Here is a 25,934-nt window from a genome sequence, read left to right on the forward strand (position 1 = left end):
GCAGCACAAAAGGATTTTTCCTTAACAAGGGCAGCAAACCACCTCTGTCTCTATTGAGGCTTCTTATTAGAAGCCCTGGGAAGACAAAAGTAAAAATCACATGGTCCTTTGCAAGCAGGAGAGAAGCAGTGCCCATGCATTCCCACATCTGCAAACAGCAGGTCACCAGCAAGATCCCAGCACAAGCCCTGGATGTTTCTACCACAGCAGGACTGGGCTTCAGCCAAACAAGGTCACCAAAGCACTGGGGCAGCTCCACAGATGCCTCAGATCACACCTCAGGTCCCATTTTTACACTCCATGTGCCCAGCCCAGCAGGCAAAAACGTTATGGGGGCTCCCGCTGGGAGTAAAGTGGGAGCACATCCTGCAGGACATGCACTGGTGCCCTTCTCTGGGACACCACCAGGGCACCTATTCCCAGCCAAAGACACTGGGGTGCCTCCTCCTCCAAAACTCTATTAATCATTTTAAGAGAGGAACACAAACAATAGGAACAGATTAATGGAAGTAAGAGAGAGAGTGCAGCCAGGCTCTTTAAATCTTTAAAATCAAACTGTTTAGTTCTTACTTTCTCAACTGATTTTGATGAAGAACAGACATTGTCTCACAGGAAAGGTATTTCCCCCCCCAGTTAGAGTCTCCATCTGAGACTGTTTTACCCACAGACCTGCATTAGCCATTACAGCACTAGGTACCAGGAGATTTATGGTCTCTGATTAGCAACAGCAGAAAGCTGGAGGTTATCACCACAGCCAGAATCAGAGCTACAACATGAACCTGCGGAGGAGGCGAGTGCCTATGGAACCTCCTGTATCTGTTCATTTTCACCTGTTGAAAGACTCACAGGATTCTGCCCCACTGCTAAAGCCTTCAAAACTCTCCCATCCCCCCCTGCCACCACCCTGCTCTCCTGTTTCTCCTCTTCACGTGCCATTTCTGCCTAAAATTGTCTCCCCATCACCTGTTCTCCCAACTCACACCACAAAAGCACACCACAAGCCACAGCAAGCTGCTGCAGGCTGCCCCACATGCCAAGGAGCTCTGCCCCAGCGCCAGCCAGCTCCCAGCAGTGTCCCCAGCCTGGCTAAGGGGGTGCACAGCACCAGGCCAAGCACATTCACATCCAAAAGAGGGGCACAGAGGAGTCCACAACACCCTGCAGCCACCTCTGGATTCCCAGCCCACAGCACTTGGGCATGGGGCTGCACAGCTCCACCCTGCACCATTGCAGCTCCCTGCCACAGCAAAGCCTACACTGATACAGGCAGCACCGTGCTAAACCCTGCAGGTCTAAATAAGGGGTTTGCAATTAAATCCAGCTGCAAAAAAATTAATTAACATCATCCAACAGACTTGTTGCTCTTCAAAGTTAGACACAACCTTCCTGATTTGCTCTGGACTCCTCAGGGAGAGCAGGATTCCCAGGCGAGGTCCCCGGCTTGACTGGTACAACACAAATGTGGGCCAGTTGCTGTAATTACGCCGTGCCTGAGTTCATCTCTCTGAAAGGTGAGAACAACAAGACACTCCCAGCTCACAGAAAATACCGGTTCATCTGTTCTCAGAGGAGTTTGAAAGATCCCAATGAAAACACATGGCTCAAGTTCAAAACACACTTTTTTTTTTTTTTACTTTTTTCTTAAAGCAAGGACATGCTGAAATAAGATTAACAGAATATTTTGTTTCCTAAGCCCAGAGTAATGTTACTCAACTTGTGGTCTACGGACCATGGGTGATCTACAGAAGACGTTAAGAGGCAGCCCACAAAATGCCTGCCATACCCCTCATTAAATGGCAAAAACTAGTACCACCACACCATGCAGACATGGCAAATAAGAGATACTGTTGGCACTCACCAGTGCATTTAACTGAAGAGTATTGACAACAAAGCTCATATTTAATTACATTAAATTATGCAGTTTTTGGAAAAAACAACAAAGTCATCTTTAATCAAATGCTAAATGCACGACAATTTTCCTCCTCAAACAAGAAATAAAAGGTATATATCCTCCAGTCAACTCATGCATTTTCAAATAAAAGTTAAGGAGACCTTTGTAATGATGCTTAATTAATACCAAGCTGTAACATCCACCTCCAGGAGTCCATCCAAGCATGGTGCCTAACAAACCCCAGCACCCAGCTGCGTGGGGCACAGCAGAGTGCACTGCTTGTCAGCCTCCACCCCACTGACATGAGCTCTAGATCAAAACCAGACCTGAAAAGCAGCTAAGAGATTTACTCACTCTTGCTTTAAAGGACTAGGGGAAGCAGAAATCATTTAGATGCGATGAAAATGGGGAGAGAGCTGTTCCTCAGAAATGCACCACAACGTAACGTTAATGGATTTGTCTAATCAATATGTGCATGAAATTTTCTTGGAAGACAGCTGACATTATACACAAATATTTGTATGTACTGTATCTGTGAAGTCCTTTCAAGGGAAAGCAGGCTGTCTGCCACAAATTTAGGGCTCTATTCAGAACAACAAAGATAACAATGTCAATGTCTGCAGCCCGGGAATCCACAGTTCAATCACAGCCAAGCACAGAGGTTTTACATTAACATTGCAGCACGGGGTCAACAGGAAAAATCAGGCACATCCTGAGCTCTGTGGCATGAAGGAGAGGTTATTTCAACCCCAGGGATCAAGGCTTGTACCTGCATGTCATCCTAAAGCATTTTCCTTGCTTTGGAGGAGTACAGAAGTCAGCCAGACTGGCAGCACCTGCACACGATGGTCAGACCCTGCAGTTCCTCAGCTGCTCCTCCAACATCAGTACCCAAAACAGCTCTTGTCCCATTCACCAGCTCACCCTCTGGCACAGCTTTCCTCCCTCTTCTCTTTTGTCCAGATGACTTCTGAACTAGATCTTTTCCTTGCCTGACCAATGGTGTGGATACTCAAGCAATTACAGCAGCAGATCCTGGGGGAAGAAGGGACCTTGCTCCACCACAGAGCTGCTCAGAGCAGGGTGTTGCCCTTGTAAGAAGGTACAGCTGGTCCCTAAGGCCATGGAGGGGATGACAGAAGCTCAGAGCTGAAGTCTCTCCTGCTGGTTTGCTGTCTCATAGCTGCAATCAGGCTGCATCAGCTCTCCCAGCCACGGCACGGCTCCACACAGAACCGGTTCCAAGCCCTGATGAAAGATGACTTCTCTGCCCTGCTCCTATCACTGCCCAAAGCCACAAAGCAGGATTTGCCACTTGCATTTCTCCTTTTCAATCTTTCCAAGCTATTTTAGGCATGGGACCCGTGTTTAGCTCTGCCCCAAGATAACCTTTGCCAGGATTTGTGCACAGACCTTGGCACCGCGGCGGCACGGAGCAAGGTCAGAGCGCTGGATTCTGCCAGCCCCATTCCCAGTAGGGTTTCGAAAAGCAGGTTTGTCAGGCCAGCTGCTCCCAGCCTGATGCTTCTGGAAAGGACATGCTGAGTGTGCACTGTGATTCCTGTCCCTGACAGCCCTTGCTCAGACCCCACTGATTCCCCAAGAGCCCACGAGACATCTGTGCACTCGCCCCAGCACTCCTCCTCATCAGGGGAGCACTTGTAGGGGATTTCACAGGCTTTAAATACATCTCAGGGGCTGCAAGTGACCTTGTGATGGTTCCCAGAGGGACACGTATTGCTTAAAAGAACAAGACTGACCCATTTCTCTTTGCAGGAGAACTTGGCCGTCACTCCCCAGCTGCAGGGACATTGTCTTATTAAAATGCACAAGCCACACACCAAGTGCCAGCCTGGCTGTGGCTCCAGCCTCAGGTCAGCATCAACATGGCCAGTCTGAGTCTTTGCTTTCCAAATCCAGTCCCAATGTGCCTCTTTTCCTTTAATCTCCCTACTCCCATTGTTGGATTCCCCTCTTGGAATCAATCTAAAGAACATAAGCACCTCCTGATTTTGCCATTGAGACTGGTAAACCATGCAGACAACGCATGGCTCCTGGAGCAGGAGCCTGTCAGCAGGGACACGATGGCAGAGCTGCTCCTGTTATGCAACAGCATCACTGCTCCCGTGCCAAGGCACCCACAGCCCTGCAAACCCATTCCCAAGCTGCTCCGAGGGAAGTGGGGACAGCCAGCATGCACACAGCCACACACAACCCACATGCCCAAAAGGGACACTTTGAGTAGTTAAAGATAGTGACAAGAACAGTGAAACAGAAATCCACACTAAAAGAAGAAAAAAAAAAAGTAAAAAAAAATATAAAGGGGGGAGGTGGGATTTGGATCCATGCACAGGCCATTCATGGAACAAAGGAGTTATTTTAAGTCTGGGCTGGAAATAGAAAACAAATTAGACCATGCAAGGCCTTTGTTGAAGATGATCTGCAAAGACAAATGGAAACGCCTGGAGAGGAAATTAAAAAAAAAGCCAAACATGAAACCACCCGGGCACTGGGACTGCAAAGGGAAACAGGGCAGGGGAGTGGAGAAGGAAAGGAAAGGAGAGACAATCAGATGCCAAAAAGGAGACAGATAAGAAAACCAGCGCTGGACAGCAAAAGCAGACTAGGAGAACTGACTGGTAAAACTCCAGGGATGGAAAAACAGCTGAAAACGCCCCAGATACAGAAGTGCAGGAGTTGAAACTAAAAAGCACACCTGCTGGGGCAAGATGGGCTGTGCAAAGGAACAAACCAAACCTCCTCCTGCCCAACCCCCTGCCTGGCAGCCTGGCATGCTGCAATATTCACCCTGTGCTGCCACATCCACCTGGGATGGGATCCAGGCCATTTCAACCATGGTGCAAGAGAAGACAGCCTGTTCCAGGGCAGAGCTCCTTCTCTCCCCACTCCCAGACCCCATTTCTCTCTTTTCCCTGCTCGCCCTGTACACCATCTTACATTAAACATGGACTTAAATGCTGGAACTGTTACGCAGTTCCAATCTCAGTTGAATAAACACACACCAGCAAGTTTAAATCAAAAAACCCCACGCAATTCCTTGCTGACAATGACACTGCAGGCATATGGGAATTCCAGCCCTGCTCCCAAGTGCACTGAGCAGCACATTAACAACCGTGGCTGTAACAACACATCACCACTGCGTCCACTCGCTGCTCCCAGGAGCTAACCCAGAGCCCAGGATACCCAGACAAACAAGGCTTTTAAAATGCAAGGCAGATTACAAAGCACCTGCGAGGTTTATTTATATATTTTGCACAGAACACGCTGCTCATTTGATTTTCAAACCCTTCAGTTCATGTTGCTAAAGAGACAGGTCCTCTGATGTCTTGGGCACATTCATGAAAGCGAGGGGAGTCATCTCCTCCAGATCCTTTTGTTGAACAAATTACTCAGCTCAGGAGTGACATTTTCAGTTATTTACATCCTGAATAAAGAAAGGAAATTCATTTTCTGGAGTTCCTAAGATAAGTTCTTTGAGGAAGATTGTACCACTAAACATTTTCTCCTTTTGCACGTTCCCGGTTTTCAAAGGCGACAAAACATCTTTGCCTTCTAAATTATTCCTTTTCTTTCATGATCCTCTAATGATTCAGGAGTCTAAACTCCACACGAGGATCTTTGAAGAGCACCAACTGCCAGCATAAAAGCTGAACTATTATGACAAACTGCACAATTTAATGCCTCCCTAGGAAGACACGTGCAAAGGAACAGAATTACCCCAGGGAACCGAAACGAAGCCTGCAAATAAATTAAATGACCTGTAAACCAAGGTACTCAAAAATATATGAGATGCTATGCAACTGTGCCATAAAATATCACTAAAGAAAGGGGTCTTTGGGGAGCAGAGCTGTTTTAAACTAACCCATTTCACTCCTGGTTTTCACTGCAGTTGTTCCACACACCCCTGCACCCCAGACTCCGGATGGGAACTGAGGTAATGCTACCTCAGCCACTTGTGATGGTCTGTCAAATACCAGCTCTGAACCCTCCCCTGGGCCTTCCTCCTAACATCCTCCAGGTAATTACCAGCAGATAGAGTCAATTTTCAGCCCAGGTTAATAACTGAATTCCAGCTATTTGTTGCTGCATATTGCTGCTGCTTTCATTTCTCCCCAGGAACACTGATGAGAAGTTCTGGCTCACTGGTGGCCCAGAGAAAGGAGCTGCTCATTAGTTCACAGTCAGACAGGTCCAAGCAGTAGCAGGCATTAATTGGCTATATTCTGCTTTTCTTGTCTAGGTAATTAATAGCTTCTAGACAGAAAGTCAAAGTCTCTCTAGAGGCACCAAAAAATTCCAGTGTTTGCATACAATGAGGGCAATTTGCAGTGAGGAAAGGGGAGCCGGAGAACATCACCTTCACCTCCTCCTCCATCCCCTTGTCAGATACCCCTACATAAACCACAGCCCACTGCAGCAAACCTGCTCTGAATCCACAGAGGAGTCTTACCCTGAAAAGAAGGAAAGGCTTGCACAGCTCCAGCTCCCTCCAGCTTCACTCCAAGGCAAAGAGCACTTTGCAGGAGCCAGGCTCTGGGTTATGTTTCTAGGGACAGGCTTACAGAACAGCTGGGGATTCCTGATGTGTTTAATAACTGAACTCATGCAAGTGGGCAAACAGGATTTCAGCGCTTCCCTGCCAAGCTCAGTCCTGCTGACAACACACTGTCCAAAGCTGTCAGTCACTCCCCAGCAGATCAGGAGTCCTGCCTTGTCCACCAGGACACTTCTCCAAGTGCAGCCTGCTCAGACCCTTTGTCATTTGCCTCTCCTGGGCTTGAGGCAATGGTTTTCAGCCTGTCATTTACAGGTTTCTGGAAGCCTGAGGACTCGGTTTGCAGGAGTCCTTGAAAGGTGGCTGTAATTCATGCTAGACAGATGAGATACCTCGCAGGGTGGGCTGCTCCAGGGAGAAGCAATGAGCGCTGGGGTCAGAAGACTCTGCTCTCCCTGCCCTGTCACATGGGAGGGAGGGGAGACTTTTGCCTTGTTTGCTGGCAAAATGCCCAGTCCCTGGGCTATCAGTCCATCCTGTTTAGCAATTGCTGAACTCAAAGCTATTTAGTAATAATAATTAATAACTACTTTAAAAACCCTCTGAGCTGCCAATGTCAAGCTATTCCTAAAATGAGTCACTGGCCCAATTTGCTGTTGCCACAAACAGGTACCTCCTGTCCCCCTCCACCTGTCCTGGAGCCAAGGTTTCAAAGGGCTCCTCACCCTCCAACCTTTCAGCCATGTAAGAGAAACAAAGAAAACCACGAGGGAAGCATGTGACACCCAGCAATCCTCATCTGGGCAGCACAGCTCCTGGCTCTGTCCCTGAGTCACTGAGCTCACACCAGGCTGGTCTGGACAAGAGCACTGGGAATGCCAGCAGAGGAAATAGGAGAGCCACAGCCTCAAGGTCAAATACTGCTTTTGTGGAGCTATAGAAACAAATTATGGCATAATAATCTTTCCAGAGTCCATCTGGGAGGTACTTAAGGATGCTTCCCAGTACTTTCATGCATTGAGCTAATAACCTTGATGAAGGCCTCAGATTTAAACTGAGATGAAAGCTCATCATGCACAGCAAGAAAAGACCTGGCATCCAAAATTGTCTCTGCTGAGACAATGAGTTTCCTGTGGTATCAAGATGAAACAGGGCAGCTTACACAGGGACAGCTAAGACAATTATTGCCCCCACATCTCCATGACTTCTGCTTGGGCAGCTGAGCTGCTCATGAGACAACTGCCTCTGACAGCCCTGCTGCTTTACTGGGAGTAGCCAGTGATGGTGGATTTCACTGAAAATAGCTGTGGTGCCTGTGAGGGCTCTGTACCACAGCACACAGCCCTTCCCATTGCTCCTGCAAAGCCCCTGAGCCCACCCAGGGAACACAAATACAACCAAAAAAAAGAAAAAAATGAAGCCAAATGCTTTTTAAATAGCCAAGAGGCCACTATAGCACTCCAGGTGTAAAGCAGTCACATCAGAAGTTACTCCTCTGCACTGCTGGGCAGTGTGTGTGCTCTCCTGGGGCTCTCTGGCAATCCAAAGTCCTTATTTGTCCATCTTTGGAGCTGCAATTCCAGAAGAATTCACACCACTGGGTACTGATTACAGCTCGGTAGGCACAGACATGCCACTTCAAACTGGAAAAACAGCACGTTTCTGTATTTGGGGAACTCTCCAGCTTTCAAGTCGTACAGGAATTTTTATGGATGAACACAGCACACACACATCGTGAAGCTCTGTTGCATGCTTTACCCAGGAAATTCAGTCTGCTTTAATAAAAACACTCGACCACAATTTCAAGCAGTGGAAGAACTGCCTGCCCTTCAAAAGGAGCAATGCCATCCTCCCAGCAGTTGGGGAACAGCAGGTTTCCCACAAAACCACTCCCAGCAGAAGCCCCACACAGCCCAGGAGTGCTGCCTTGCATGTCAGAGATGACCTGGTGCAAGGTTGTTGACTGACTGAGGCAGGCAGGATAGGGAGCTCCTTAGTCCTCCTCCCACAGCTCTGGTTTAAGGGGTGTGGAATGACTTAATTATGCCCCTCAAGGCAGGAAGAAGTCGCTTGTCTTTAAATACTCAAACTTTTATTGAGTTAACAAGTTTTAACAAGGTCAAGGCTTGAACAGTAAACTCTTACCCAAAGGGGAATTTGCTGTTTCCCCTCTTGCCATTCATTAGTGTCCCCCACAGTTTATTTCTTATCCCTGGGTTAAAGTGAGATTTTCTCTCTCTTTACAGAGAGAGAAAAATCAAGGAAAGAAAACATTAGAGCAGTTAGGGTAAATAAACCCTCATTTTCTTCATCCTATCACAATGTCCCAGAGAAGCACCTGGCACTGCACACAACACCCACACACACCCCCGTGGAGGGGGCACAGGCAGACAGGGCACCCTCCTCTGTCACCTCCTGCCCAGCCTAGGGGTGAGCTCTGGGAAACCCCCTCTGCTCCAGCCCCTGTGGTCTCTGCCCTGCAAACAGCTGCAGAACAGCTGGCTGGGAACTGAACAATGGGCTCAGGCCACTGGAGCCAACCCCTTCTCCCTCCATTTCCTACGGCATGCCTGATTGCTGAGGAGTAGGAAATCTCCAGAAACAAACACACAAATCTTGCAGACAGATGCTAGAGGTAAAGAAATGAATGCTGAACTGTTGAACAACATGGAAAGAGAAATATTAATTGCAGCCTTCCACAAAACCACCTCCCTGCTCCACAGCCCAAGCCTGGAAAAGGCTTCCCGGTTTTGTTTTTACATCAGCCACCCACAGGGCAGGACCATTCCCACGTCCCCATGTGCTCATTTACATCATCAGCCTTGCCTAAATATTTCCAAGTCCTACAAGCTCAGACTGCCAAGGAAAAGGACAGCATTACCATCCAAACACACACCACTCACCAAGAACATTTAACCATGTGAGCAGAAAGTCACCTACGAGGCAGGGGTGGGGACAGAGGAAAAGTCAGCCCTTGCCAAATTTTACCTTCTTGCTTGCCAAATTTTACCTTCTTCCCACAGCCCTGTGAGAATGGCAGAGCATCAGGGATCACCTTGCTCAACCTGCACTTGAGAGGTTCTGTTCACGGTCCACTTGAGGATCCCTCAGCAGCAGTCACTGACCTGAGCAGAAGTGCCATCCATTGGACATAAAGCAGTTTTAATTCCTCCGAGCAGGAGTTTGTACTGGTTTGACTGAATTTGCTTTTAAATCAGGTCTGCTTGAACTGGAGCTGGTTTCCTGCTGCAATTCAGATATCCCATTACACAGCTCATCCCAGCTGCCAGCTCTGTACAGCTCAAGCAAATGGAAAGTTGAGCAGTTCATGGAAAAAAAAAATGCTTTTATACACAGAAAAAGAAGTCAGATTTGAAAAAGCCTGTCTTCTATAATCTTGTGTACAGAATTTACCTCTAGGTTCTGGTACTTGGTTAAATAAAGGTGAGGAGAGGTTGGATGGGGGGTTGAGCAATCTGATCTAGTGGAAGGTATGGGGGCAGGGGGCTGGAACTAGGTGATGTTTAAGGTCCTTTCAAACCCCACCCAACCTGAGACTGCAGTAAAACTCAGAAGACAGCACACTTCTGGACATGGAGCAGGATGCAGAGCTTTGCCTGTACCTCTTCTCTTTCAAAGCAACTTTCCTGCTCTCCCCCTCCAACCCAGCCTCTTCAATGAGATTCCAGTTTGGCATCCCCAGGCCCCAAGCAAACCACCCTCTTCCCTTTATAATAATTTTTGGCTCCCTCAGCCTAAAGGCAAAGGAGATCATTCAGGGCCACAGGGGAAAGTGCAGGACCCCACCTGCTCTAGCAGCAGCCAGGTCAGCTGGGATGTGTGTGAACAGTCACCAGCACCACCAGGGCTCTGCTCCAAGTCAGCAAAGAGCTGCTGGAAGGACAGGAGCAAGGCAGCAGATTGTACTTCTGTGCCTTAAACACACTGTAACAACTTATTTAATACTTCAATACATGAAATATCATTTCTGTCAACAAAATCTGTGTTACAGGTCCACAGCCTATTTTATTAGCTAGATGCTAATGGAGCTACAATACATCAGGTCCCATTTTAAAAGTTGCAAATAGTTTATAAAGGCTTAATCAATCATTAAATAGGTGTTTGAATAAATGGCTAAATCAATCATTATAAGCCCTAACTCTAGGTAAGCTATTGGACTTTGTAATAATCTGAAATATCTCCAGCTGAGATTCCCACACCCATGTGAGGACCCCATCACATTACAGACCTGAAGAACAGAACATGCTATCTATCATTTTTTAACTATTTGTGCATAAGCTTTAATGTAAATATAGACCATACATTGCCACATTCCATGTAGGTGATGTTAAAAAAAATACAGATGAAACACTGCAGAGCACTAAAAAGCACTCCTTTGGGATGGCACTGGAGAATATTTAATAAAGGCAAAAGCTGCAGGCTAATTTCCCCTGGGAGTTCCCATTTAGAGCCTGTCGCAGTGAGAATCCATCACAGACAGCACTGATTCACCCAAATCTGAGAGGAAAAACCCTCTTCCTTCCCCAGAGCCAGCCACCAGGATATCACCTTTGGTAAATGAAGGAGCACCTCCTGCAGAGCTCTGCCAACAACCCACCCACCCTCTGTGGGTATCCCGCAGTGGCACGGAGAGGGATGGAGCAGAGCATCCCTCAGAGCTCCCACCCAGCCCCTCTCATGGACCTGCCTGACAAGGGCTGTGATCAAGCTCTTCTGTTCAATCCTCCTGTAATTCATGCCAGGTAACTTCTGGAAATGCTGTTTAGCAATCCCAAAGAGCAAGAGATGCAGTTTAACACGTAGAGTAACACATTAAAGTCACTCACACCCTGCAGCACCACTGTTCTCTCTGGCACAGCAACCCAAAGGTTAGCTATCAGCAGGTATTCAAATTTCAAAGTAAAAGAGTTAAACTTTAAACCATTTAAAGTCTGTATCACACCCGTGTGTGCTAAGTAGAGAAGGGAAAGGCATCCTGTCCCATGGTTTAAAAAGATTTCAGGTCACTGTCCCTTATGCAATGAGAGTTACTCAGCTGGATAAGATCAGCCATTAAGCAGGATTACAAATTTATCTTCCCTCACCAGTGTGATCTTCTACTAATAATGGTATCATGAAAAATAACATAGAAAATGTTTAAAGAATTGCCCTTTGAGTCGCTAGAAAGGAACAAAATGCTCACATGGCAAAAGGCAAAATCTTGTCTTTTAACTGCAAGGATGCTGCAAAAAACTGAGGTGGACATAGGCAGAAAACCAAATACCACAGCCCTGGTGTCACCACCAGCAGGAGAAAACTCTGGCAGTGCTGAGACCCTGCAAATGAAACTGGTGGGGCTCAGCTGGGAGGGAAGACGTGAAGCATCAGCAGCGACTCACCCCAAGGAGCTGGGATTTGACACATTCTGCTTCTGATGGCACCTTTCTGTAACTTACATCTCTGGGCAGTGCTTTCCTGCCCCAGGACAGTAACAATAAATACAGACACAGTCCAAGACATCCCTTGAGAGAATTAAGGCAATTTTTACAGTCTCACCCCCAGCCCCAGTGCAGAGCAGAGGCAGCTCCAGGATCAGTGCTGGCCAAACACTGCCCCACACCTCCCAGGGTGGGGACACCCCAATGCCCATCACCAACTGCCCCACACGTCCCAGGATGGGGACACCCCACTTTGCATCACCAACTGCACTGACACTTCAATCTCATCCCACTAATCTCTGCACCAGGGAACACTGGGCTACTCCAGCAATGACATCACTGGCAGATTTGATTACAGTGCTGATTACATCATCACCCACAAGAGATTATGCAGCTTTCCAAATGGCACCAGCAGCTTCTAAATAGCTTAGGTGGAGGAAGCCACGAAGGACGTATAAATTTCAGAAGTCTCAGGTTGTAAGTTTAATGGAAGAACTTTCAACACTATACTTTGGAAATATCCGTGCATGGACAAAGTATTTTCACATGCTGTTGCTCATGTCAGTGAGCCAGCACGCATTTAGGAGGATATTCTGGTTTCTGGAAAAGTCACACTCATGGTGAGTGAAGGCTCTGCATGAGCGTAACCAGAAGAACGTCACCGCCGGTCGCGGGGCAACAGGCAACCCCAGATTTGCCAAGAGCACGATAAGGAATGTGTGTGCTGAACCATCTCTCTCCAGGGTGGGAAAAATACTTTTAAAAGCCTATTTAGATGACTTTCAGCAGAAGATAACGAAGTTTAATAGCAGGAACTCAAATGAGAAGCAAGCACCCATTACGGAGTCTGGCACTGTGAGTCCAGGAGCGTGAGAAGGACACTGTTTTGCTGTCCCCATGCCACACACCAGCATTAGCTCTGTCACGGGGTGCTGCTGCTTGCTCAGCCTTCCCTCCTCTGCGTGGACTATTTGCAGAAACAGCATTAAAGCAACCATCAAGCAGATGCTTAAAAAATGCAGAATGACGTTCAAATGACATCTATCCATAAATCAGCCCAAACCACAAACATCTGAAGAAGATTTTCACTTAATCCAATTTACTGTAATCTCTCTCTTTAGTTAAAATGACAGAAATGTCAAAATGGGACTTTACTCCTCTGTCAAAGCATCTCATGGTGAAAAAGGAAAATAAGCAGGCTCTCGCACGCAGCGCCACTTATTAGGTTAGAAATGTCAAAACTGTACTTTGATTCTCACTATTAGCAGTCACATCCACATGCTGTGCCCTTCTGTTGCACTTCATTTCCCCCAAAAAGGGAGCACATAGCATATGCTCCATGCCAAGCATCATCCAGGCAAAACCACAAGTTTCCCATTTCTGTTCCTGATGACCCTCGTGCTCATCCCTGTCGGGGAGCAGGCACACCCTCTCAGATCACACAGAAACACTCTTATCTGCCATCAAAACATGGAATTGTGTTCTGCTGCTCCCAAAAAATAAAACAATGACCCAAGCCTGCTCAGCAGACCAACCTCAAATTGCTTTCCCCTATCTCCCCACATTAATTAGCAAATGGGGTAATTGACTCTCTGCCTGGGAGTTAAGCACGTGTGTGTCCACATACATATTTCCATGTGTGAGAGTGCATATCGTTTTCCCCAGTGGTCACAAAAATTAAGCCATAACCCAAGAGTCCAGGGAAGTGAAAGAAAAATACCTACTGTCAGGAGTGGGGTCTTCATGCATTATTTAACAAGAACTCTGTTGGCAAAACTGGTGTTGTTTTTATATAAAAGCTAATAGAAATTGTACCTCCAGGTGTCAAAACACTGATGGTAATTCCTGCTGCCTCAGACATCTTGATGTTTCAATTTTAGCAGTATGAGGAGCCTGCAGGGAATCCAAGAGGGTAAAGTGCTTGTACTCAAAGAGAAGCAGAGAGAAGGAGAGCCTTTTTATTTCTTTATAAAGGGCTCAGGGGAACAGTTCTACTCACTGGAATTATCAGATCTGGTTCCCCTGCTCCTTCCCTTCCTTGAAAGAGGAAAGAGCAAGATAGGCTAACAAGGAGTGATTGTATTGTGTCGACAGAGAAAAAAAAAATCCATGAGGCTGCTAAGGAGAAGTGAAAAGACAAAGAATTGGTGAACAGAGGACATTGCTGGGGTGCAGCAGCACAAGAGCAGCTGGAAGTAACAGGACGCTTCACTGATCTCCAGGGAACAGAAAAGCTGCAATGGAAGAGCAATTTTAATACAGGCTGGGTTTTATTAAGTTTGTGACTAAAAGCACAGTGCTCTGTAGGACTCCTCCCTCACTAATTTCCACCTGTACTTCTTCAGCCCATCACACCTCCACAGAGCAATGACAGGGCTGTGAAACAATAAGAGACACACCGAGTCCTCTCCTGCCCACCCCAGAATGTACAGCCAACTCCAGGCAAAAATCAGAGCCACAGCAAAGACACCAGGCAGTAAATAAGCCCTGACATTTCAATAATCAATTATGGTAGTATAGCAATAGTGGTTTCAGGCCAATGCTGCACCTAAAAACCATAGGCAATGCAAACCACTGTCCCCAAGTACCCCAGTGGGGGCTGTGGGGAGGAGGGTACAGCTCTCCAAATCCACCCTCCTGGGCTCAGTGTGTGGGAGAGCCCCAGGGAAAACCTCCTGGTCTGAGCAGTCCTGTTTCCATATCACTTCCACCATGGGATGGCGGGGGGGGGGGACAGACAAGGAGAAAACAATAGCTCAGGAATCCACACACAGCTCAGCATGGAGTTCAAGGGAAAAGAAAAACAGCTTCTCCAGGCAGCCACTCAGGCAGGGACACAAAGGTCTAGGAGAGATCCTTCATTGGGTCATGAACTTTCACAACCCCACTGCAAAAACAGCGCCGAGGAAATTCCCGAGGAAAAGTAAATGGACACAAGAACAAGCTCAGACAAGGAATGCCAGCACTGCTGCTGATCCCATTTCACCAAAGCACATGCCCAGTCTCCTTCCACCTGGCAGCCCACCAAACAGCACGACCACCCCGTGGAGCTGCACCCAAAGCACCCCAGATCCTGCCCCGCACCTGGAGCACAGCAGGGACTGGGAAGTGACCAGGGCACTCCCCTCCCACACGGATCTGATCCTAAAAGGTTTTCCCAGCGATCTGGACCAGGCCCCCTCCCCAGTGTGCCTGCCCAGGTATCACTTACGGCTGACTAACATTTCAGGGATGGGCAGCCATCACTCCCACCCGCTCCGAGAGAGTCATTTGTTGCCTTCTTGCTCCTCCAGCCATGTCTCACAGTGCGTGGTATAAACTTTAAGAGGCAATGACCTCATCGGAGCTGGGAAGAGGGAGGCGGGGAAATTGGCTACTTGCCACCTTCTCATTTTTCACATAAGAAAAATAATTTATGAGTGAAAGCCCATTTTATTCATCTGGAAAAAAAAATCCTACTAAAAGCAGCAGGCCTGCCTTGGTGTGCATCACTCGTACAGCAGCTCCTGGAGCAGCACCCACCTGGGGTGATGCAGACTGGGACCCCCAGCACCCCCTGCTCCAAGGAACAAACCCTCAGGCACCCCCAGACACCCCAATGACCCACCAACCCCAGAGAGCACATCAGGCTACAGTGCAAGCATCCCTCCCCTCTCCCTTAAGGCTGGCTTCCGTTAAGGCACAGGGAGGGACTTCCAGCTCGCTCTAATTTGTAACTCCTCCAAAAGGGCAATTAAGCAGCCAAACCGTAGCTGTGACTGGGATTTCAGCTCAGCTCTCTGTGATGAGGCCATCAGACAGGGCTCTGCAGCGAGCAGTAACTCCAAGGCATGTCATTAATTCTGCCCAGACATGTATCACACCCCGTTTCAGAACGCACACGGAGCATGTGTGCGGTGCTCTGCAGACACAGGACACACAGATCCTGCACACTCACACATTTTATATACTCGTATTACTTATGTTATAGATTCACACATACATTACTCATAGCTCTTATGAACAGAACATACAGTTCATCTTGGCATGAATCCCAGAGAAAGAAAAAAAAAACCCAAAAACCCCTGCAGTAACAAATCCAACTTGCATTGAATCCAACAGCATCTGTGGCAGGAGTGAGAGCAGTATTATGGATCATTAAATGATTGAATTATTTTGTGTAACACACCCAAGCGTCTCTGATAACAGCAGGCAAACCTGCTGTTTCAAGGGACATTTCCCCAGGGAAAGCGTGTCATCACTCTCCCAAGTTTTTGCCCATAACTGCGGGAAACTGTGGAAAAAGCAGCTTATTTCTGCAGCGTGCATTCAACAAGCTGTTGTGTACATCACTCCACTGAGGCACCCCTGTGTTTTAAGGCAGAGCCCAAATATGTTCATATGGGACTGCAGCTGCCCTAAGAAGTGCAAGATCTGAGTCACACGTGCTGGTCAACACTGGAGACCACTCTCAAGAGCAGCGTGGCACAGCAGATGGGATATTTCACCTGTACACACCACACAACACGGGCAGGAAGGCAGATTAGCATGGACTGAGAAGGTAACTCCTTAGTAGGATGCTGTGCAATGAAAGAAAACTTAAAAAAAAAAAAAATCACAGCACACTGCAGATTCTACACACCTTTGTAACCTCCACAGCAAGTTTGCAGCATATCACAGCATTCTTCTTCATCCCCTCCAAAAATGGGCTTAGTTCACTCTGTGGAGCTTTACACCCAATGTTAAAGAGATTTAGAAAGTCACAGCTGCAAGATTCTCCTTTACTGGAGGAGAACTGAGCAGGATGAGCAGCAGCACAGCTCAGCCCAGCTCTGACTGTCCCAGCACAGCCCTCCCATCCCACCGCAGCATCCCTGTCCCTGCTGCCTCTTTCCAGCCCAGCTAAAGCCCCATCTCACCATATCTCCTGGAACCCCCACCCCAGCAGAAGTGTCTCCCCCAGAACCACCCGTTCTCAAAGTTCTGGAGAGTTCTCCAGCAGCAACTCCCTGTGTGCCACAGCCAGCACCAGAACAGCAGCTGCAAACTCCCACCGGCCTGACCCAAGTCAAAACACACTGAGTGCCGCTTTCCAGGCAAACCCAAATTACAGCATCATCTGCTGACTGCTCCTGGGACGAACAAACCCACATTAAATACAGGCTAAACTTTGCAATTCACCTCTCAAACACACGAAACATCAGCAAAACTGCTTTGATCCCACTGACAAATCCCCTCTCCAGCCGACGCGTGAGACCAAAGCGTCCGGGAAAAAAACACTTCCAAACTTTTTCTCTCCTCTTCCCTAGCTGCTACCCTCTCCCTAAAATTACACGCTCCCTACCAAGGAGGGCTGGAGGGGGGAAAAAAATCACCTCAGAAAGCAGCAGGGGCTCACAAAACCTTGCACTTCACCTCCACCGGCGAGCAGCCGGGCAGGCGCGGGAGCGTGTGCTCAGCCTCCAGCACTGAATGCTGTTTCTGTGTCGCCGGGCCAAGTCCCAGTTTTTCAAAGCAACTTCTTTCTGCTGTGGCCTAGTTTAGTTCTCCACACAAAACGCCACCAAAACAAAAGCCTCCCAGCCAGCCGAGGGAGGGAAGTGGGGGGTACTTACCTAGCAGCATCCCCACATCACCTCCTGCATCTTTAGCAGCCACTCTCTTAAGTTCAAAATAAATAAATAAAGCGAGGCCACACAGCCTTAAAACCAATCTGGAAATGAAATGGAAAGCCTGTAATTATTTCTCAATGCTCCTGCCAGTCTCAGCCTATAAACACAGTGGATTACATAAGTCCACCCCTCCTGTTTTGAAGCCAAAAGTATGAGCTTTTCCTCCAGCTCTGGCAGCAAGTAATAATTCCTCGTCGGCATGGCAACGCTGGCTGGCTTCCAGCAGACAATGGGCGAGTTGAAATACTGCTACGGCCTTTTTATAGCTTAGCTCTGAAAAACCTCTAAAATATTAGCTATCTGATGGCTAACCCAACTTGACAACCTCTCCTCCTTTAACTGTTTCCTTCCTGCACCACCAGCAGGAATTGCCCAGATGGTCCAGGGTCACGGGGCAGGGGAGCAGGGATGCTCCTCCTCCCAGGGACAGCACGCAGGAACCGTTTCCCATCTACTGGATTTGTTGATTTGTCACAGACACAGCATCTGCAGTAAGTGCCACAACCCCATCTGGGCTCTTCTGGGGTTATTTCAGTCTGTTACTCAGCAGGTACATTTGCTCTGCTCGCTGCCTCCAGCGAGCTGCACGCGAGGTTCTCCTCCAGCTTGCCTGGCCTGAGAGAAAACAGACCACAAAATAACACTTTGTGCATGTGGCTCTGTCACTGTCCTCCCGGGTGAGCTGTGAGCAGGCTGGTGGGGCTCTGGGCGTGATAAGCAGAGCTGCAGGGAAGCAAGATGCTTCACAAATCCTCCCTCATCAAATGCTGGGAGAAGTCATGTGTCCTTTTGGGATAGCATTGCAGGGATGCCCTGGAGAAGCAGCTGCACTGGAGATGCCCTGTGCCCCTGTGGCATGCAGGGCAACCTGCCCATAGAGCTGGGGCTTGTTCTGAAGCTGAATGAATTAGAAGCAGTAACACGTCCCAGCAAGACTGAGAAACAGCAGCAAAACTCAAACAGAAGAGGAGCAGACACTCAAACCATCATTAGTGTCAGTGGTGTGGGAAGACTGATGAAGCTAAGGAGCCTCATGATTGTGTTTCAACCAAATCCTACTGAAATGAGCAGCTAACACACACACCTCGTGTGAAGTTAATATTTATCCTGACACACTCTGTCCAGGATGACCCCACCATCTCCACACCCTGGCACACACCCTGACCACCCAAGGGCCAGCAGATCCCAGCTGCATTTACACCTCTGAGCATGAGCTCAGTGAGTGCCACTGCCGTGTGCTGGCTTGCTGCAGCCTGAGGAAAACTCACCCCAAGGGCTGGGAGATCCTCTGCAATTTGCTGAATTTTGCAAGTTAGCAAATAAGCAAAGAAAACAATAGAAATTAAAGGGAAAACTGAAGAACGGCAGAGCCAAGGCCACCACAAAAAACACAGTTAGCTCCATTCTCAATGCTCTGTTCTCAAAACAGTGTTGCTAGTGTTCACAATCCAGCTCCATTTCTGGCAAGAACGCCGGGAAACCCAAAGGCTCCTGCTCTGCACTGGTGGCTCTCCATGGCCAGGCCTCTGCACACAGCAGCCCACTGCCCCCGTGGTCTCCAGGAAAGAACTGAATGCACGACCCCTGGGAGTCTTTAACACTCAAAACCAGAAGGCAAACAAAAAAAGAACATTTCTTTCTAAATCTCATTAAGTTGCAGAGCATGATTATGATTTTCTAATGTGTAGAGGTGATAACACTGCTTGGAGCTCTAGTTCAATTAATTATTTTATGGGAATAAACATACCAGGAGAGACTAAATGCAAACCATAAAGGTTCCTTGGTACATGTCAGGCTCACAGCTGCTCAGCCTTTGATCCAAGGCTACAGTTTTTAATGCCACAGAAGAGCCTAATTCCCACAGTACAAAAAAAAGAAAAAAGTCAAGCAATCATCTCAGCACAAACCAGGATGCAGCACACCCTGGCAGATGCTGGTTCCTATACCAAAGTGTGCAAGATGGCCAAGAGCAGCAGCTGTTGCTGCTGATAATTAAATACACGTTATGCTACCAGAAAGCCAAGCAGAGCCACACACGAGGGGGAAGAAAACCAGACCTGTGGTGGAGCATCTACCTGAATCTCATGAGCTCAGAATGGGCTCAAGTCAAGAGGTGCCAACCTTAAACCTCTTAATGTTGTTTTTGCTAATGAGGACTCTGTCACATGACTGGAACACTTGTGTTTTCTAGAATAATAGAGAATAATAATAATAATAATAGAGAATAATAGAATAGAATAATAGAGAATAATAATAATTTAGGCTCTTTTTAATGGTAAATTTTCTGGGTTTCCCCCCAGTAGGTTACAGGTGAATGAGTCACAGAGAACCCTAAGAACTTCCACAAGGGTGGGACTTATCCCTGCTCTGCTGACTGCACAGACACAGCTCTATGTCATGCTCCTCTCTCCCAGTGAAACCTCAGTGTGCCTCAGGATGCCTTCCTGAGCAGGCTGCACTTGATCCCAGTCTCCTGCCCCTTCCCCCAAAACCTCCATCCCAGTTTGCTGGTACCAAGATGACATCTAAGAACATGACTACAAAACAGCCTCTCCCCAGCCTGAAGAAAAACCCCAAGCTATTAGGGAAACCAAAGCTGGTATTTCCTCCTGTGTGAAACACACCATGTGCATGCAAAAACAGCACCTTAGGGTGGGCATCAGGAGTCACAAGAAAGAGAAAATAGTGAAGGCAGGGCTAAAACATCTGGAGAAGCCTTCCTGCTGTTCCACAGACCAACCTCTGTTCTCTGGGTAAAGAACACCCAGCCCCACCATGACCCCAGACACAGGGATGGATGATGCAAGATGAGGAATAACAACTACAAAACCCTGCTGAAACTTTAACATGGCATCACACTAGACACACTCTTCCAGCTTAAACCCTTAATTAAACAGACTATTCTTTATGGTGCTGGAGCCACTCTAACTCCCATTGTTACATTTAAAATAAAACCCCAAAACCCCACAGCATCTGTAAGACATTAGAACATTCAATACCGACTTCTTTATTCAGCTTTAAGACATCATTTAATAATTTTTCCCCTCAAACCCCAAATCTCAGGATTTAAAGGAAATAACCACCAGCATCTCTTACAGAATGTTGTTGTTTTGTTTGGTTTTTTTAAAATGAACCTTCTGCAATGATATCCTTGACCTTTAACAATTCCAGACCAATTAGGTGCATGCTTGTACAGCCCCTGGACAGACTGCACGGCCAGGGCATGTTCAGTGCTGGGTGTCAGGATGAAGCAGACTCTGCAGCCTGAAAGCCAGCTCCAAATACAATCCACTCATGCACAGGGACAAAACAAGAAGGCAGATTTGACCACAGAAAAATCACTGGGAGCACAAGAAAAATACATTAGAAAATCAATTCTGATCACTGCTAATAAAGCTGGAAACACAAGCCAGAACCTTGTTGTTATAACCTCCATTATTCCAAGGTGGGTCTTCACTTCTCTCCCTGGAGAAGGAGCCACTTGCAGCCACTTCCAGCTCCTGTACCAGCCCTCAGGTGGTTCCCATGGCCTGGAAAACACATGTTCAGCCACGCCAAGGGGCCCAGACATGGTGACCTTCCTGACAAGACCAGGAGAAGAACTTGGGCTGAATGCCAGCCTCTGCACAGTCATGGGGATCCTCTCTTCACGCATTCACTGCAGGGAGAGCAGGATTACAAGCTGAAATATCACCTGTTAGCAACCTTGGAAAACTTGCTGGCAGGACATGACAAACCTCCAGGTTTCCATTAAGCTCTTACAACTTTAACCCCACTGCTGATATTCCTCCTGTAAGCACTTTCACAGCCTCTGACACAGTCTGAGGTGTCAGGGGGAAGAGCAGATGACCCAAAGATCAGCAATGTGCCCAAGGTGAGGCTCCACGAGCACCCTGCCCAGGTGGGGGTACCAGATCAGGGACTGGTTCCCACCATCAAACAGCCAGCCTACACACCAGAGTCAAGTGCACAGGCACTTTGATCTCTGCTCAGGTGATAACATCTTACCTGGGCCACATCCTCGGGCACTCCTGCCTGCCTGCTCACAGCAACTCTGCTGAGCCAAAAACATGAAAAGGGCAGCAAGGTTTGCAGAAAATCCCAGTAAGTTCTCTCCAGCAGTTCCCACAGTTAATTAAACTGTTCAATCACGCATGCTTTAAAGTCCATGAAATTAAAAAAAAAAAAAAAAATCCCCAAAAGAAATACAAAAGCTGGACAATTGGTGGAAGCAGGTTTGTTTGATCAACTCTCCTCCACCTGCCAAGCAATTCTATGGCCACAGTAAAAAAATCCTTCAGGCAACTCAGTCCTGTGTGCTGATCCTACCCTGCAGCTCCAGGTCTCCTACACCCACAGCTGCATGGCCAGGGCTAAACCATCCCTCTGCTCCACAAGGCAGAGCCTCCAAAAAACACACCCACCCCAGGTACAACTGCACCCTGGGCACACCTGCCTCCACCAGAGCCTGCAGCACAGAAAAAGCTCTGCAAGGGCCAAGCCACATCCTTCGGAACAAGCTCCAACGTCAGAAAATTCTGTTAACACAGGCAAAACAAAGGAAGCATGTGGCACGTACGTAGGAACCAAAGGATGTTGGATGAGGAACACAAAGAAGGGAGGAGGTGGAAAAAGACTGCTCATTCAAGGATCTGTGCAAAAGCTGGCATTGCTAGGCAATGCCTCTCCAACTGGATCAAGAAGTCCAGTAGCAGAGTATACACCACAAACGGCAGGGAAAGGAAAAAAAATCCAACAAATCAGAGTAGGGAAGGAGCTCACCACATCTTTTAGTGAAACAAAGTGGAAGGGAATAAAAACCAAACCAAGAATCTGATCCCAAGCCGTGCTATACTCCAGTAAGAGTCTTCTCTGTTTCTGTGAGTTTTTTACCATGTCCTTGCCAAAGGCACTGCCTATGCAATTAAAAAGATAATTTAAAAGCATTGAAAACTACACCTCTGAAAGGTGTAACAATACAGTGGGCAGAGCCCTGAGCATCTTCCTCTAACTTGGGAGAGACCTGCAGACATGTAAGAGGCCACATGGAGAAACAGATCCTGAAAGCAAAGCAAGAAATTATGAAGATACTCAACAACAGAGTTATAAAACACAGCAAACTCCTCAAAGACAAAAAGAACCAGCTAGCTCAGACTGGATGTGGAACCAGAAGGAAAGATCAGTGGAAACACTGATCACTCCTGTGCAAGCCAAGAAGTCAGGGAGAAACTGGAGGACTAGTGTTCAGCCACCAACTGGCAGAAGTCACAGGGGCTTTGAAACACGGCTGGAACCTATGTAAAGCTTGTTTTTTAACTCAGGAAAGGGTGAGTTCATAGCCAGCCAACCACCACACCAGTCCTCTTCCAGAGGATTCGACATTTCCTGATTTTCAGTCTGAAACAGAAATATCCTATCAAGAAGAAAAAAAAAGAAAAAGAAAAAAAAAATTCCAAATAAAATCTAAACAAGGGGGGCTGTACCCAGGCCATGCAACTCAGCTGCTTCCCAAACACACACCACTGTTATCTGTTTATTCTCAGTGGGAGCTTCCCCTCCACGTCCACCTCCTCCCTCCTTTCACTCACAAACTGATATGCCATTTAAGATCTCCTATCTGCTGGTTCTGCCCACTGCATCCTCAGCATTTAAAATAAGCTGTGACAAGCTGGGTAAACCCAGGCACTATGAATGCTGCAGAGCCGAGTGGCTGAGGGGTATTGCAGTCTAGTCATATGCTTCAATATTTTGTCCCCAAGAACTCGGCCAATCCATTTAGCAATGGAGCAGGACTCTAATAATAGACACAAGGATACACAGGAGATAAACGTACACAAGACAAAAATAAATCCCAGCCTTGTTATAATTTTAATACGGGAGCTAAACTGGGAAACGATAAATGAAGACTGTTTCCACAACTGAGTCAAGAGGAAAATTTAACTCCCAACAGCCCAAGAGTGAACACAGACATTCAAAACTGGATAGGAATTCTCAGGAAGTTGGATGAGCATTAATCCTAAAATAAGTTTTGCATTATTTCTAACTACGCCAAAAAACCCAACACTTTAAAGAAGCAGATTTTAAACAACTGTGCATGTTCTCAGTCATCAAGCTGTGGGGCCACCATCCATCTCAAAAAGTTGCTCTCAGCTCTCTGTAAGTGGTTTAGCTCCACAGCAGCTCATTCTAATCTCAGTCAGTGATCTCAAATTGAAGTTCTAATACACGCATGTACATCTATAAACTCCTACATACATTTTTCCTTTATGAGCTTCAGCCTGTCTTCACTCTACATGGTTAACCACGCTCCCCCACAGCCCTGCCTTCGCTTTAGAAAACAACCTCTGGTGTTTATGAGATTAACTATTTCCCCATGGAAATTATCTGAGGGATAACTCTTCCCTTCCCACAGGAATACCCAGAAGAGCCTCAAAGATTTCACAACCTTAAGCCCTGTGTCATCATGAGTTATGCTCCTGCATACACAAACATCTTCTGTGTGATCAAACGAGGAGGCAGAGCAGGGGCTGTGGGCCAATGTGATGCTCTGATCTGACCCCTGGCCAGATGTCTCCAGCCCAGGGTTTCACCCAGCAGCTCTCAGACACTCCCCAAGCCTCCAGGCAGGGGAAGCCACCATGTTCTTCAGCAATCTGCCCCAGCATTCACCACCCTGCTTGTCCACCCAGCCCCTCTCCTAGGTGTGAGCACATTCACAACCAGGTGCTCCAGCTCTGCATGGAAGGGGCTTTGTGACTGGCCATGGTGGGGCCTCTCACAGGGCAGCTAAAGGGGACTCCAAGGTCCTGGCAGTCCTCCCATCTGATTCCCCCAAGCTCTGGCTCTGCAGCTCAGCATGCACAGGATCATTCCCCAGGAGTGATGCGAGATGACCCAGAACAGATCTTCAACCACGTTCAAGCCCATCCTCTGCTGAATGACAACTGCTGGGTCCTCTCCTCCTCCCTTACCAGCCATCCCTGCTCATGGCTTCAAAGCTTATTAAAAGGCTGAGCATCCTTTTCCAGGTGACTCCCAGACTGCAAGGAAACTTATATTGGTAAGATTGGACCAGGCTAAATCTCACTGTGTGCTTATCTCTGCTCAAATCATCCTACTAAAAAGGAGAAAACAGTCATGTTCCAGATGGGAGAGACTTTTTATAGCAAGCCATGGATATCTGGCACGTTTTACTGAAGGTCTTTCATCATGCACACAAGGTATAATGCTATCTAGTAATCTGAGGAAACATCCATGGGATTTTCAACCTCCTCTAGAAATTGAGATTCAACAGGAAACCACAAATACACCACGCAATTAATTTTTCTTTACCAAATGTTTCCAGTCATGTCGCAATTTTAACAGTAAGCAAACTATTTGGGTTCTTTCCAGTTCTTGTGCAACAATGTTCCTCATTTTTCATTTTATTTTTTAAAGAATCTGGCTGAGATTTTTTTTTTCTAGAGGAGAGTTTAAAACAAGTTAGGAAGTCAGTGTGAATAGATCATACTCTCCCTGTTAAACACTTACACCACCACCCCCCCAAAGTTTCCATACCACATAGCAGAGGTTTTGTACAAACAAAGTAAAGACTTTTCCCAGCTAAAAATACAGCAAGCAGCCTAAGAAATAAGAGCAGAACAACATCTCTACCGACACAGGCAACGCTGAGCTATCTGAACCACATAAATAAAAGTCTCATTCAAACATTCCCCCACTCCCCTCCCAACACCATTCCAGGAGAACAAAGAAACATTAAGTCTTACTTTCCTGGTGTATATTTGATCAGACCTTCTGTTAACACAATATGACAACAGCAATGAAGGGAAGAATATCACAGCTAAACAACCGTCTACCATTCCCCTTCCTTCTGCCGAGTCCGTGCTGACGCAAGGATGGAGCAGCTGCTGTCTGTTTTTAAACAGCTCCATATTTCATAAGAAGCTGCTGATTTCTGAAAGGACAGAAAACCCAGCCAACGGCTTACAAAATAAGAACCAAATTAAAGCAATTCAGGACACACTATTTAAACATGGTGTCCCTTTGCTCAGCCTCCCTCCAGCGTACCACCGCAGCTGAAATTCCTACGACACGTCTGTCCTCTGTCTCAGCCTGCTCCCTTATCACCACAAGCACAACTTTTAAGTATTCATCTAGCACAGAGCAGAGGACAATGGAAAATCCCTCCCACAGCTCCAGATAAAACAAATGCTCGAAATATGGGGGAAAACAAACTTGTGTCCAGCTTGATGCAATCACAGAAACTACTTCAGCAGATTAACATAACTCTCCTCTAGCTGTGTGTTCTGCTGCTGAGGGACGCTTTATCAACAATAAACAAACATTTGGGATGGAAGGACTCTCCTTGAAGGACACAGCGATGTCTCAAACTTCTGAAAACTTACCCCAAAAAAATACAGCTATTGATATAAATTTAT

At 47.2% G+C, this 25,934-nt stretch overlaps 1 protein-coding gene across 8 annotated transcripts in view; it reads right to left on the reverse strand.

Annotated features, from left to right (window-relative positions):
* NCOR2 (nuclear receptor corepressor 2) overlaps positions 1 to 25,934 on the reverse strand; it is a 226,578-nt gene that overhangs the window by 158,830 nt on the left and 41,814 nt on the right. Inside the window, exon 1 of one of the 8 annotated variants that reach the window (XM_064392855.1) lies at positions 17,440 to 17,550. The exons of the other annotated variants lie outside the window; for them this stretch is intronic. The gene's annotated coding sequence lies outside the window, so the exon portion shown is untranslated. Of the gene's footprint in view, positions 1 to 17,439; positions 17,551 to 25,934 lie in introns of those variants that run through there. 8 annotated transcript variants of the gene reach the window in all.

The sequence above is a fragment of the Passer domesticus genome, chromosome 17 (genome assembly GCF_036417665.1).
Source record: "Passer domesticus isolate bPasDom1 chromosome 17, bPasDom1.hap1, whole genome shotgun sequence".
In the NCBI taxonomy this organism is placed as follows: domain Eukaryota; kingdom Metazoa; phylum Chordata; class Aves; order Passeriformes; family Passeridae; genus Passer; species Passer domesticus.